The 15,282-nt window shown below is 36.6% G+C and overlaps 1 protein-coding gene across 1 annotated transcript in view; it reads right to left on the reverse strand.

Annotated features, from left to right (window-relative positions):
* nek7 (NIMA-related kinase 7) overlaps positions 1–2,164 on the reverse strand; it is a 113,364-nt gene extending 111,200 nt beyond the window's left edge. Inside the window, exon 1 of the mRNA XM_047375172.1 lies at positions 1,875–2,164. The gene's annotated coding sequence lies outside the window, so the exon portion shown is untranslated. The remainder of the gene's footprint in view (positions 1–1,874) is intronic.
* Positions 2,165–15,282: the final 13,118 nt, after the last annotated feature.

Here is a 15,282-nt window from a genome sequence, read left to right on the forward strand (position 1 = left end):
ACTGGTACATAAAATAAACAAGCTAAAGTGCTACCTAGCGGTTGCAGCATCTGCGCAGCTTCTCTGTAGCATTTAAGACTGGTCAAAGCCATAACAACTCAGCCTTCACTATACTCTGCTGTCAAAAACACCAGTTTTAAATATGCTGCGCCAATAAAGCCACAGAACACAGGTCCCATTTTAGCAGGCAAATTATACTGCTTTATTATATAGGACAAGCCACAAGTGTCCACAACATATCCCAAGCTTCTCATATTGCCATCAGTTCTGATGGGAATGCTAATCTGAACACTATAACAGTATTAACTATGAACAGTTCATGTTCTAAATGTGATGTTTTGGCAACATAATTAAAAAAATAATTCGATTTTCTTTCCGATTTTGGATCATGTTGATTTACTCTAAGATGTGTACTTTTTTTAAACAACCAAACAATCCTTAAAAAACAAGTTTAATTACCTATATTCCAAAGATTCGCTGATTTAATACACAAGCACATTGTTAATTAGCCAGTGCTAGGACGAGATTCCTTCATAAATTGAAAATAGTTTAAAGAAAATAATTTCGAGAATAGACTATGGTATTTGTCATTATCAACTGATTTAAAAAGCACATTTAATAACAACGCAAATTTGTCAAAATGTAGTAGAGCAAATGAAGCAAACCAAGAAACATAGCCCAACAACAAACAAGAACATAAAAGTTAAAAATATGAGTACAAACAACCTAAAAGTGAACAGATCTATAATCATTTAACCTAAAATGCAGGTTTAAAATACAGAATAAACACAAGAGTTGCAGCAGGGTGTCAAACTCCACAAAAAACTAAAGCCACTGAAAATAAATGAGTTTTCAACTATAGTTTTTTATTTGAAACATACATTTGAATGCAAGGTAAGTGTATTTTTATTTCACATTAGAATATTCTCGGTCTCTTTTTTTTTTTAAATTGGCTGCGTAACAGGACTATTACAGATCAATTAGCTGAGATTTATTCTAACCTTTAAAGAGGTGCTGTCACGTCAAAGATTGTTCAGTTCTTCATGGTAATGTCTAAAAACCTTTTTGAAATTCCGCAAGGTTTTCTTATTATTACATGTATTGTTCTCAACTTTTCACAGGTTTCAATATAAAATGAGGAACATACATTACCCCAGATACACTTTTAAAAAGCTAAAACGGTCTCTTTTAATGTTAAACAACACACATGATCTTGGTGTCAAAGTATTTAGTGTCCTCTCAGGTTAAATCCTTTGCTTTGAAATACAACTGTTAAAAATGTTGCTGACAAACCTATTAAACCAGGTATGTTGTAATAAAACTTGACTTTGACTTTACAGAAACATCTAAGTTAGACACAGTCATGCTTGTAAGAAGGTAGAAGTGTAGTAAGACATGCATAGATATCCACATCACATAAAGTGTTTGACATATTACAACTACTTTATGTAGTTTTTGTCACTTTCTACTTGATAATAACAGTGAAGCATTGCAACAGAAGCAGTCGCTGTCGTATGTCCATCACATGTTTGCCCTCATGGCTTTCTTCTGGTGAGCAGAAAGCAAAGTTTGGAATAAATCACGGAAATACGCTGTTATTGTGTCTTAACTAGGTTGTAGTTAACCTTCACCGAGAGTGTCAGCTGTGTAAAAAACCGGTAAACTTTGCGAAGTAGCATGCTAGTTGGCCAGCTAGCTAGCGAACTTCGTAGAACTTTTTTACATTCGTCAAACTCGAGTTGAAGCAACAACTAATGATAGTTTTATATTTGTAATTGTGCCAGTTCGCTAACATCACGCATAAATACGTGACAGCCGTAACAACAGGTTTAATAGCTGTGGTTGCGCTTCAGAAGTTGACTGTCAGTACTCACCAGGAAGTGGGACTCTGTTGCTAAGCTATTCCTCCTTCACGTTAACAGTTTCCTCCGATGGTTATTATGGCGCTCGTCTTTGTTGTGACTTTCTGTCCAAGGTCGCAACAAACCAGTCAACTCGGTTGGCCTCCGTTCTTGAGTGACACTTTGCCCGTGCAACACAAAGTTTTTTTCTTCCCCCCACGGAGAGAGCCTGTGCCGTGGAGTCAGTCGAGACGTGTTTTCAGCCAGAAGGCCCCCCTCATCAGCTCACTGCTCCTCCGTCAGCCGCTCATGTAAACAACGCGGCATTCCCGCAGGGCAGCTGTCAAATACCGCGAGATTCAACACAAAATGCTCCCAAGGACTGTCAATTCTGTCGCAAGTGAATTTTATTTTTTATTCTCTTAAAAAGAGGGGGGGGGGGGGGGGATCAAGTTTTCTTTTTTGGAGCAAATCTTAGTATGAATTGTCAATAAAATAAATCATCTGGTAAGACTTTAATAAATTAACCAAAATCAGATAGGTTTGTGTTCATTCAATTGTAAATTTACAATAAAATATGTTTTACTTGAAATTATTGATCAGAACGAAAACTGAATAAATACATGAAATTCAAAATGAGTTTAAAAAACATTTAATTGCAATAATACAGTACCTGGAAAAATTCCTCATAATCATTTAATGTTTTCACATTTTGGCAATTTACAAATACAAATCTCAACGTATTTTATTTGTATCTATTTTATGTGATAGACCAATACAAACTAGGCATGACCGTAAAAGAAAAGAATGCACTGTTTTCAGGATCATTTAAAAACAGAAGTCTGAAAATGTGGCTTGTAGAGAGAGTCAGCTCAGTCAGATTGGATGGAGAGCATCTCTAAACATCATCTTTCAAGTCTTGCCAGAGATTATCAACTAGATTTAAATCTGGATTCTTATCTGTCTGTGCTAACACATGAACATGCATTGGTATGTTTAGGGTTGCTGACCAGCTGGATTCTGACACTCATAGTTTGGCATGAAGACAAAAAGCTGAATTTTGACCTCATCCAGCACCTTCTTCAACATGTATTCTGTATCTACAACATGGCTTGGAGCAAACTTTATAATAGATGTCTAATGAATTTATTTTATAATAGCTTTTCTCTTTTCTCTTTCAAGTCTTTCATAAAGTCCAGATTTGAAGAGTGCATGACTACTAGCTGCCCTGTCCACAGATAGGTTTTTGGTAGCAACATAACAATATTGTGAATTGTTCCAAAAACTATCAATACTTTTGCACCGTACTGTAGACGTGGAAATTAATGTTGGTAAAAATGCATCCACATACCATCAGGAAACAGTTTTTCCCATTGAAATGATAACAGCCTAGGCTCCTCTTACTCTTCGTAAACTGGAAAAAACATTGTCCATGTTTTGTTTAACAACATGAGATTTCCATTCTTTTTGCCTTCTTTTCCATTTGACCTTTCCTAATCTTAAATACCTTTCTGAAGATTATGCATCTATATCTATATATTTTTTTCTTTTCAATGCTCTTGAGTTGATTTCATTTCGTGAATCCATGCAGACATTTCTTTTTGACAAATTTTGCTTTTCCAATGCAGAATCGCATGAAGAACCGAAAATCCTTTCCTTTCCTTTAAGATCCTTTCCTTTCCTTTGCTCACCTTTCCTTTCCTTACATTTCCTTTCTTTTGCGTAAAAATATTGTTTTGGATTTTCTACTTGTTTGCTACCTTAAATATTTGTTACCTTATATTTTGGTCATGATTTACATGAATTTTAAATGTTGCTGTTTAACATTCAGTTTTCAAATGGGTCTCCTGTCCAAGGGCCTGTTGGTTGGGTGTAGTACTGTTATGTTTTCCTCTTTTTATTCAGTTATTGTTGAACTTAGTTAACCTACTTCCAACTTTCTCCCGCTGCTAAGCTAGCTGTACCATTCCAAGGGCACTTCCGGGTACATATATATATATAAAAAAAGCACTTCCTGTTCAGTTTATTATGAAGTTCAACGCTCATTCTTTTACTTACTTCACGTTGTCTTGCTCATCATGTTGTAATTTATAACTTAAGTTTGAACATCTTTACTATTTAGAATTAGGAACAAAGGTTTTAAATGGGTAAATGGTTTCCCAATATTATTGAAAATTGTGAAGCTCAGATTAAAGAGAAGAAAATTAAATTGTTTTAATTCAAAACACATGTCGTCTCAATTTACTTTACAATATAAATATCCAGTTTATGTACAGAAATATATAATCAATTCAGTCCATTCATGATGGACTGAATTGCATTCATTCCAATTCAGCCCCAGTAATAAGACAATGCAGTTGAGTTCAAAACAGAAAAGAGAAAAGACCAAAAAGAAACAAATAATAATGCTTTTATTTGGTTAATTAAACTCCCCTTTTTGCTGACTGTTGCAGAAGAAACAGCTTTGCTCTTTTGCACAAAAAAGGAGTCTGAAATTGTTTTCCTGGTCCTTTACCATTTGGAGAAATATACTGTATTTTCAACAAATAATATTCCTATAAAATAATGTACAACAACTTGTAAAAATACAACTGCTGCCCTGAGGGAACAATATACCATTGTATGAAAAATTCTCCTGTATTTCTTACCTCAGTTCAGCAGTGAACAATTATGGTATTACTATGGAAGCATGACATTGTGGTTGTGTGTGTTGAAGTATATATAATATTCATGAGCAAACTGTTCAACATGACTTTGATTTGATCTCTGCAGCTTAACAAAGGTAAGACTGATGAGAATTAGAAAGAGAAACAGAATGAGGATGAGGGCAATGAGGGTGGACAGGTATATTTAATACAGTATAGTACAGATGGGCAGTGTGATTTCTATCCTTTTCATCCTTAGAAGGCCATAGAAAGCCTGAATTTTTATAATTTAAATGTGCCAATGTGACAAATAATGTTCTTTGTAATTTATAAGAGAAACAACTCACATGATTTTTCATATATATATATATATAAATGTCTCTCTCTCTCTCTCTCTATATATATATATATATATAAAACCTTATATATAAATTTATTCCTGCAGCCAACATCAAATGTATGTTCTTTAACTTGTCAATTCAATAAAAGTACACCGAATCTCTCTTTGAGAGATTTATTTCAATGGGTTGTTCCACAGTCACATTACTTGACCTACAGGTAATAATCAGACAAAAGAGTTCCTTTCATTAAATTAGGCTTTTATTTCAAAAATAGCATGTATTGCAATCTTTTTGAAGCTTTTTTAATATTTAATAAATGCTTTTACTTAAGCACCAGTCAGGTGCTGCAAACACTATCAAAACCTATGAAACTTTCCCAGTGTGTTTACTCTATTTTGAGATATGAAAAGCTTTAAAAATGTTTTCATACTTGGAATCAAAAGGCATATCATTTAGGGTTAATCCAATAAAAACTTAGAAGTAAAGTGTATGAGCAATAAAAAGTAACCTCTATCTCAAAGTTTTCTGTAAACAAATCGACAGTGAAAGTTTTACCTGAAACTAAAATGTATCTAACCTTCGTCATAAAATGTATCTGAGGAGAAGGTGTGTTTACAAGTTTGGGGACAGATTGGCATCAGCTGAGTCTCCTGATCATAAAAAAAAATCTGTTTTATTTGATGTTATAACACACATGATGTGCGTGATGTGCAGGCTCTAATTTGAAATTTTGAGAGCATTATTTGGCAGAATTGTTTTTGCAGATTAGTTTGCATGGACAACATGTGCAGCTGTTTCTAAATGGCTTCCTTTGCTTTGATAAAAGCTTAGATGCTGATTTCAGAATGTCAATTTAAACACTGGAAACCTCTCTTTCTTCTTCACATTCCCCACTGTTAATAATCAACAAGTTATGTACGCCTGTGTTTTTAACTCCCCCACTTCAGTAGCCGTTTTTGTTAACCTTACTGCAAATATGGAAAAGGGAAAGATGCCTGGAGTGTGGTACCCCCCCCCCCCCCCCCCTTCTCTCTAACAACAGTTGAAGATTAAAAGAAACGTCTCACAGAAATCTGTCAATTCTGTGTGTGAATAATGCTGTGTGGAATTTAATGGCATGAGTTATATTGAGTTTCCTCTACGCCCACATTTTCTTCCGATAACATCAATGCAGCTCGGTGACAGATAGGGACGGTCTTTTGTATCTTCAAATTTCAGGTTTCCAAGGGAATAATTAGATGGATGGATGAAAAGTAATGTATCAGCCTACACGGGGGAGCTGCACCCAGAAATCCTCTGCTTCAACACACGTGCCTGCACCCCTGTTTGGTGGAAAACTGTTTAATAATGGTGTTGAATTTCCATTGTGCTAAAAGTGGTTCTGTGCACTGATCTGCTGCTTTGAGCCAATAGAAAACTTTTTGTGTTCTTTTTGCAGATATTCTTTATTTAACAGAGAAGATTTCTGTTTGATTTGGGTATAATTTTTATCATGAAAGTACCATCATCTGCTTCCCTCCGTTCCTTTTCAAACTTTCCAGTGTCGCTTGCAGGTAACCAGGTTAGAACAGGTTCTTCCTTCGGGGGAAATAGCGACGGCTTAATCGCCGACTTTATCCTGGCACTTCAGACCTTTTACTGTTAAACGTGCCGTTTTTACTCTGACGTGTTACACCTCTCTCATTCATACTTTGGGCCTTTTTGCAATGTAATGTAACAAGGTGGCAGTTCAGTCAAATGCACAAGAATGCAAACATTTGCAACCAAATATTTACCTAGAAAAATACATTTTAAAACACTTCCAAAGCAAGTTTCAGTCATTCAACTACAGGAATCTCCAGATTTATCCTAACCCCTGGTAAAAATTTGTAAAAAGCATTTTTTAATTGGTGTAGTCTAATTTTAAACAGAAAATCGAGAAAAATTTAGCCTTTAATTTGAGTATTTTTTTGCAGTGCAAAAAAACAATCTGGTTTTATGAAATAATTGTTTTTATCAAAATCAGTTTTTCCAAAATGAGCAATCCTCCGAATAATCATTTTACTTTACGTTTTTAAGTGGATCACAGTCTCAATGAACTTCTAATTAACAATCCATTGCTCTCTGTTTTCGTGTTGTATAAATAGCTACTGTATGTTATTACCCGCAGGTACATTTCCTTAAGCCACTCTTCAAAACGGGAAAGAGAGGAGAATATGCCATTCAAGTAGGACAGTTGTTTATTAATCCTGTCAACACAAAAACTATAAAAAAATATCTCAAAATAGGTTAAAAAAAAATAAGTGGAAATGTGAAAAACGAACCCATGGTTATCCTCTCACCATCCTCAGTGAGAAGGATGGTATGGGAGGTTAAAAAAAAACCCTCAAAGCTCACTGTTGGAGAGTTGCAGCAGAATGGCATCTTGGGGTCACCAAGTGTCCAAAAGGTAAGGTAAGTTTATTTATATAGCGCTTTTCAGTAACGAGACACTCAAAGAATCTTTCGACCCTATCTAAATACTACCTTGTTTTTTAGGAGGCTGGAAAAGTATTTTCTGTCCAACCCTGATGAGCCTAAGCATATGGAGTTTGTTGAACTCTACTTAGTAGGACGTTTACTGGAATCATGTGATGTGTGCCTTTCCCCTCACTCTTCAGTTTTAACCCTACATTTCTAAGGGGAAGGGTGTCCCAGCTGTTTTTGTGGACTAGGGGAAGCGTAAGGGCGGACGTCCTTATAGCCCTTAAATAAGGAGACTTATCAGTGACAGACTTGGAAGCAAAATTGGAAGGAGCTGCACTTTCACATCATTTAAAAATGGGTTCGTGCTTTTTAAAATAATGTTCTTAACATTGTAAACTATTCTCTTCAGATGGGCGCCTTCCCAAATGCTTTTTAAAACTTGCTGTTGTTAAGCTCCATCTGAAGAGAAGTAACCTTGATGCCTCAATGTTTAATCATTTTAAACCAATCTCTAACCTTCTTTTTTTGAGTAAAGTTGTGTAGAAGTTTGTTCTTAATCAACAGCCTTCCAAAACACCAGACTGGTTTTATACCCAATCATATACAACCTCAGATATTTAATGGATCAGAATCCACTTTCATTACTGGTATTGTAGTAAACCTTGACCACATCATCCTTGACAGGCTCAGAGAGATTTAAACTTCTGAAATGGTTCTGAAGTGGTTCAACTCATATGTTAGTATTTGTAATTCATTTAATATTATAGAAAATTGCTCATAATAATGGTATAATTTAATCTACGGTATTCCCCCAGGTACAATTTTAGGTCCCACACTTTTCAGTCTTTATATGCTATCACCAGGAGATACTTTTTTATACAGTAGCTACGCTGATAACACACAGCTCTTTATTGTCGTGTCTCCTTATGACCCCTAACCCACTGATGCGTTTTTACCTGTATTTTAGATATTAAGTCATGGATACTGAGGGTATCCTTCAGCTAAATCAAGATAAAACTGAAGTTTTAATTATTAGTATAGACATTCAGAGAGAAACTCATAGCACAATTTCGAACACTAGTAATCAGTCATTCAGACCAGGTTAAGTCAAACTTCAGTTTCAGGAAACACGCAAGAAAATACATTTTACCCCCTGAAGAATATGGCCAGAATGCAACTGTTTCAGTAAAATGCAATGACTTTAGTTCATGCCTTTCTAACTTGTAGATAGATTATGGTTCATGCTTTCTGGTCTTTCTAAAATAACTTTATTTCCATTACTTCTACTTTAGAACTCAGCTGCAACAATACTGACGATGACCAGAAAGCAAACTCACATCACACCGATTTCACAGTTTCTGCATTGGCTCCATTTTAGAATTGATTTTATGGTTCTCTTACTGGTATTTAAAACGGAATAGTCATTGCCTAACCTATTAATCAGACATGCTTCTGGTCTTCTGTAAAGGGTCTTCCATTGATACCTAAAGTAAGGACTAAAACACATGGTGAGGCCTCTTTCTCCTGTTACAGCCTGTGGAAAAGCCTTGCTAAAGACCTGAGGCCAGCTGAGAGTTTATTTTTAAAAGCAAACTGAATATACATCCATTCAGTTTGGATTTTTTTTGGTTATTGACAATTTTAGCGAGCATGATCCGTATGTGTTATTTTATTACTATTATAAGTTAATAATCTGAGCATGAAGTGCCACATAATTTTGACAATATTGTTATTTAATGATTTCAGATTTTATTGTGTACTGTTTTATTGTCTGTTACAATTTATAGACACAATTCTGTGAATACGGATTGATTGATTGATTGATATTTTCTTTCTACAGAAAATACATGTAAGTCTGTCTTTCTGTATTTAATCCTGTCTCACTTCTAGACACAAAAACCGAAGGAACTATTGCTGAAACTTAGTGAACTGAACTGTACTCTGTTTGTCATCCCACAGATTTTACAACTAGTTCTGTGTTTAGCTGTGTTTCTCTCCTAGATTAAGTCACTTAAGGAGGTGTTGCTGCCATTAACTCTTCATATTTTCTGTACAACAGAAAATTCTCCTGGATTAATGGTTCTGTGTTTTTAATTGTCGCCTCTGTCTTCTCAAGGCCTCCAGTCAGTTGAAATGGATGGACTTTAGCACACCGAGACAGGTTCTGCCTGAAGTTTTCTTCCTGTTAAAAGGAAGTTTTCCTTTCCACTGTGCATGTTCAGTATGAAGGATTGTTGCAAAGTTAACTATTCAATGCAACAAATCCTTCGCTGTTGCTAGTACAGGAGGAGGCTTTGCTGCAAAGTCAGTGACTCAATGCAATCGGCTGAGTTTTCTTAGGCAGAAATATTTGTACGTAATCAATTGAACCCGTGTGAAGTGTTTTATGTCTTATGTCAAATATGAAATTGACTTTGAATCTATCTATGTGATTAAATTGAATATATTTCTGTATATAAACTGAATCTGTTTGTCTTATAAAGTGTCGACATTTGTTGTGAATCGGTGCTATAAACATAAACTGAACTGAATTAATTTACTCTCAAAGTATCAAACTTTTAAATAATAAAAAAAATATATGTATTAGTCAATAATGTACATCTGGCATTCGATTTTTATTTTTCCTTAAAAATCATAAAAACAATATGTGCTGCAGAACTGCTTACTAAACACACAATCATGTTAAGACTAATTTATTTCAAGACTTATTACAAAGTATTAACAGGTGGCGGCACTAAAATATCTATATAACATGTTTTCTTTCTTCATACATTTAAATTTAGAGTGCAACATAATTTCTGCACCCAGATACTAAAATCATCTTTTAAAATTCTCAAAAAGCAAAAAGAATGTTGATGTTTTCACCCGTGTCATTTTATCTGCCTGTTTGTTAGTGATGTGGCTCAGGGCTTAGGTATGTCTGCAGTGTGGTAGAGACAGAAGCTGCAGTCAAAGCTCCTGTGATCAGGTGCAGACTTCATAAAGACCAGCAGATGGAGGGGGGAGAAGCCTGCGCGCATCCTGAAGGTTTAGTAGAAGAGAGGTTACACTCTGCTGGTACAAAGATGACCTGTCACACGCTGAAACACGGCGCACCAATGCAGACGAGCTTCCTGCTTATGTACCTCACATAGCACAACCGTCACAGGAACAGCGAGGCAGCAAGGGTGGAGGGATATTGCACCTGGAAATGTGTGTGAAATGTTGTCGCGCTTTGCATATACCCTGCCCCAATTTGGAGGCAACCCTCACGTGATGCTCCCATCTCCATTTCATTCTCTAATTAATGTTGTTTTGTCTTCAAAGTGCAATTGAAACATGTAGTTATTGGCCTTGATGGTAGAAATCTCAAGGTTGCCTAGATGTGAGCCGTCAAATAACAAATAGATGTAAATATAGAATAACAGCACAACAGAGAAATGAATGATTTACGGCATGCAGAGAGTGCTGCGTAAATGAGGCACATGAGAGAAAGTGTGAGATAATGTGAAGGACAAAACCTGCATATTGTTTCTGTTTAGATCATCTCATAAAATTTATTTTGCGTTTTCATTATATCTTGCTGAAATTATGCCTGAATTTCTTAGGAAATGTTCTTGCTCCTTTGGATCTTTCCAGCTGCTTTGCATCATCCAGAGGGGCAGGCCTCAGTCTCTCTCTCACATACACACACACACACACACACACACACACACACACACACACACACAGAGCAGTCAGGCTGTGTCTCATTCACATCGTCACCCCTCTGACATCTGTCTGCGCGTGTGTGTTTGAGTTAGCAGGGGGTTGGTGTGTGAGGTGAGGTTAAATAGGCGCCTAGCAGTGGGAAGGGGGTGAACTGAGGCGGAACTGGCAGAATATCACACACACATGCATATATGCTCAGAACCAGAGACAATGGGAACGACACCATCAGATCAGCATGTAAACTGCAGATGCGACCCATGCCTCAATGATCATCCCATACTTTGCTTTGCCTCTGTCGCCTGTCACTCCCTGTGTGTATATGACCTCAAATATGTGCAGTAGTACAACTCTTTGGTGGATGACCAAGATAATCACCCGGTCCGTGTTTCATTATAAGTATTTTGTAAATTACTGGTGCTGTTTTTCCACCTCATTGCAGCTTCTATTTTATTAATGTTGCCTTTTTAAAACCCTTTGAACCATATCCCCATTTAGCCACATTAAGCTTCAGTGTATTTTTTAGACCAACACAAAGTAGCGCAGAATTGAAAAGTGGAAAGAAAATATTACATTATTTTCAAATCTGAAAACTGTGGTATGCATGTGTATCCAACCTCCTTTAATTTGATACCCATAAATAAAACAAATGCATTCAGAAGTGACTAATTAGTAAATAAACTCCACCTATGAGTAATTATCTCTCAGTATGGTGTAAATACAGCTGTTCTGTGAAGACCTCAAAGGTTTGTTGGAGTACATTAGTGAACAAACATCATGAAGACCAAGGAACACAGCAGGCATGTCAGGGATGAAGTTGTGGAGATGTTTATAGCAGGGTTAAGTAATAAATACAATAATCTAAGGTTTGAAATCACATCGAGTATTGTTCAATTAATCATCCTAATAAAGAACAGGTATGGCATATCTGCAAACCTACCAAGACAAGGCTGTCCACCTAAACTGTCAGGCTGGGCAAGAAGAGCATCGATCACAGAACCTGCCAAGAGATCCATGGGAACTCTGCTAATCACTCTACAAATCTGGCCTTTCTGGGAGAACAACAAAAAGAAAGCCATTGTTGACAGAAAATCGTAAGAGGCTCCAATTGTAGATTGCCACAAGCCATATATGTGACACAGAGTCTCTGTATTTGAACACAGGACCAAGACTGGCCAACATTCAGAAATCTAGGTGTGGTTGTAACTTAAAACTCAAAACACCATCTCTATTATGACACATAGAGGTGTCGCTATCATGCTGTGGGGAGGCCTTTCTTCAGCATGGACATCAGTCCTGGTTTGAAGTGACGCTGGAGGCAAATGTTTACCTTCCAAGTGGACCACAGTCTACTAGGTACAGAAGAATGGTTGAGATAAGAAAAATCATCATGTGTTACAATCTTCTAGACATGTATCTAAACAAGAATCTTTGGTGAAACATGAAAACTGATATTCATAGATTCTTTCCACACAGCATGACTGAGCTTGAACTATTTTTGCAAAGACAAGCGGGCAAAGATTTCAGTCTCTAGATGTGAAAAGCCGGTAGAGACATAGCGCAAAAGATTTGCAGTTTACATACCCTGGTGTATTTTTTGATTTTTGGCAATTGTTTAGAGAATAATAATGATAACACAAAAACTTTTGTTTCACTCATGGTTAGTGGTTGTGCAAACTATGTTTCCTTTTTTTAAATCATGACAACAGAAACTGCCTAAATGCCAATGATCAAAAGTTTACATACCTTACATACCCTGGTTATTTTGGCCTAATAACACACAAGTCGACACAAATGGGTCTGAATGGCTACTAAAGATAACTATCCACAGCTGTGATATGTTTGCTTGTAATTAGTATGTCTGCATAAAAGGTCAGCGAGTTTCTGGGCTCCTGACAGAACTTTGCATCTTTCATCCAATGCTGCAATGACGTTTCTGGTTTCTGAGTGAAGGGGAAAGTAAAAATATTGTCAAAGGTTCTGCAGGAAAAGGTAATTGAACTGTATAAAACTGGAAAAGGATATAAAAAGATATCCAAGGAACTGAGAATGCCAATCAACAGTGTTCAAGCTAATTAAGAAGTGGGAAAATGGGGAATCTTTTGAAACCAAACCACGGTCAGGTAGACCAACAAAGATTTCAGCAACGACTGCCAGGAAAATTGTTCAGAATGCAAAGAAAAACCCACAAATAACTCCAGCTGAAATACAGGACTCTCTGAAGAAAAGTGGTGTGGTCGTTTTCAAGCTGCACAATAAGGAGGCACTGAAAGAAAAATGGGCTGCATGGTACACAAATGCCACAAAGTATTCCACTTACAATACGCCAGACAGCACAGAGACAAGCCTCAACATTTCTGGAACAAAGTCATTTGGAGTGATGAGATGAAAATCGAACCTTTTGGCCATAACCATCAACATTACATTTTAGAGGAGTCAGCAAGGCCTATGATGAAAGGAACACTATTCCCTCTGTGAAACAGGGAGGTGGGTGGCTGATGTTTTGGGGATGTGTGAGCTACAAAGGCACAGGAAACTTGGTCAAAATGAATGGCAAGATGAATTCAGCATGTTATCAGAAAATACTGGAGGATAATTTGCACTCATCAGCTCGGAACCTGGGCATGAGACGTACTTGGACGTTCCGATATGACAACAATCCAATACAAAAGGCCAAGTCGACCTGTCAGCAGAATAAAGTGAAGGTTCTGGAGTGACCATGTCAGGTTCCTGTCCTCAATTTCATTGACCCACTCTGGGGAGATCTCAAGCAAGCAGTTCATGCAAGACAGCCCAGACATTTACAGGAACTGGAGGCTTTTTGCAAAGAAGAATAGGCAGCCTTATCATCATTGAAAATAAAGAGCCTCATCCACAGCTACCACCACAGACTCCACGCTGTCATTGATGTTAAAGGGGGCAATACAAGGTAATAAGAACTGGGGTATGTAAACTTTTGATCAGGGTCATTTGGGTAGTTTCTGTTGTCATTGTGATTTAAAAGAGTAAACAAGTTGTTTGACAATAAATGGCTTCACACAACAACTAACCCTGAGTGAAAAAACAGTTTTTTGTTTTATCATTCATAATCGCTGAAAAATGGCCAAAAAAAAATCCAAACTTCCACCAGGGTATGTAAACTTGTGAGCACAACTTTAAAATTGTTTGGACAAAATTTTAAATCAAGAGCCTGAATCCATATGAAGTCCAAATTTTTTGTAAAAACAAGTTTTTGTTCTCCTCACATGTATGCTTATGTTCTGCAAAACACATGTAGGATTTATAAATGTTTGCACAGCATAAACGGTCAGATTAAGTCATGTACTATATGTTTACGTGTTAGACAACAGCAAAAACTAATGACATATCAGCTTTGTGAAGGAGTGGCCCATTTAACGGTGGAATATTTCAACCACAATCTCAATTAAATGCAAAGGGACATGATGAAGGGGGTCTGCAACCTTTACAATCCAAAGAGCCTTTTTTGCTCTCTGTCCTGCTAAAAAAACTTGTTTAGAACCACAAATGTTACATGACTTTTTGAAAACAGACAACTTAAAATCTACAATAGGAATTTTGTTTTACATTTTAAAGAACCAAGAAATGTTTTAAAACCAAGGAAAACATTCAATTCCCACAAAACAATACACTTTCTTCTACGGGATGTCTATTTGTCTGAAATTATGTTAAAAACCCACATAGTTCCTGATCTAATGACATGAAAAATACACTTCTGTGTCATTCTGTTGTGGAAATTTAATGCAATTTTTTCATGAAAAATCTGAAAAACTAGCCAAAGGTATTAAGACCTATTGTGAAGGGTCCAAACAGCCGCAGGTTGCTGACCCCTGACCTAGGAAATGAGATTCCGCTTTACAAATCCTTTGCTAATTCACTGAGTTTTTTTTCTGTGAATGCAGTCAAACTGATTGGCATGTTTAAATATAATGAGCTGTAACCTCAGGAAAACCCCCCACTTGCCTCTTAAATTAATTTAAACCAAAGTGACATTTAGAAAAGTTTTTCCTGTTTCCTTTATTCTTCCACATTTGTCAGGATCGGCCAAAATTAATGAACAAACTCTGTGTGACAGAAAATGTGCTGCCTTGTCAGCATTGTTTCAGTCAGAGTACACAGCTGTCATTTACTGTACCAGGAAGAGGAGATGAAAGAGGAAAAGGAGGATGTCAGTCAGCAGGACGCCTTTCTTACCTGTTGCACAGTGCTGTGCATGTCTTAGATTTAATGTAGCTTGTGTCATTCAAACATTATTGACTCATTTAAGTTAATGGACCAAAAACACTTGATGTGTGCAAATCTACC

Source organism: Girardinichthys multiradiatus, chromosome 9 (genome assembly GCF_021462225.1).
Source record: "Girardinichthys multiradiatus isolate DD_20200921_A chromosome 9, DD_fGirMul_XY1, whole genome shotgun sequence".
NCBI lineage: Eukaryota > Metazoa > Chordata > Actinopteri > Cyprinodontiformes > Goodeidae > Girardinichthys > Girardinichthys multiradiatus.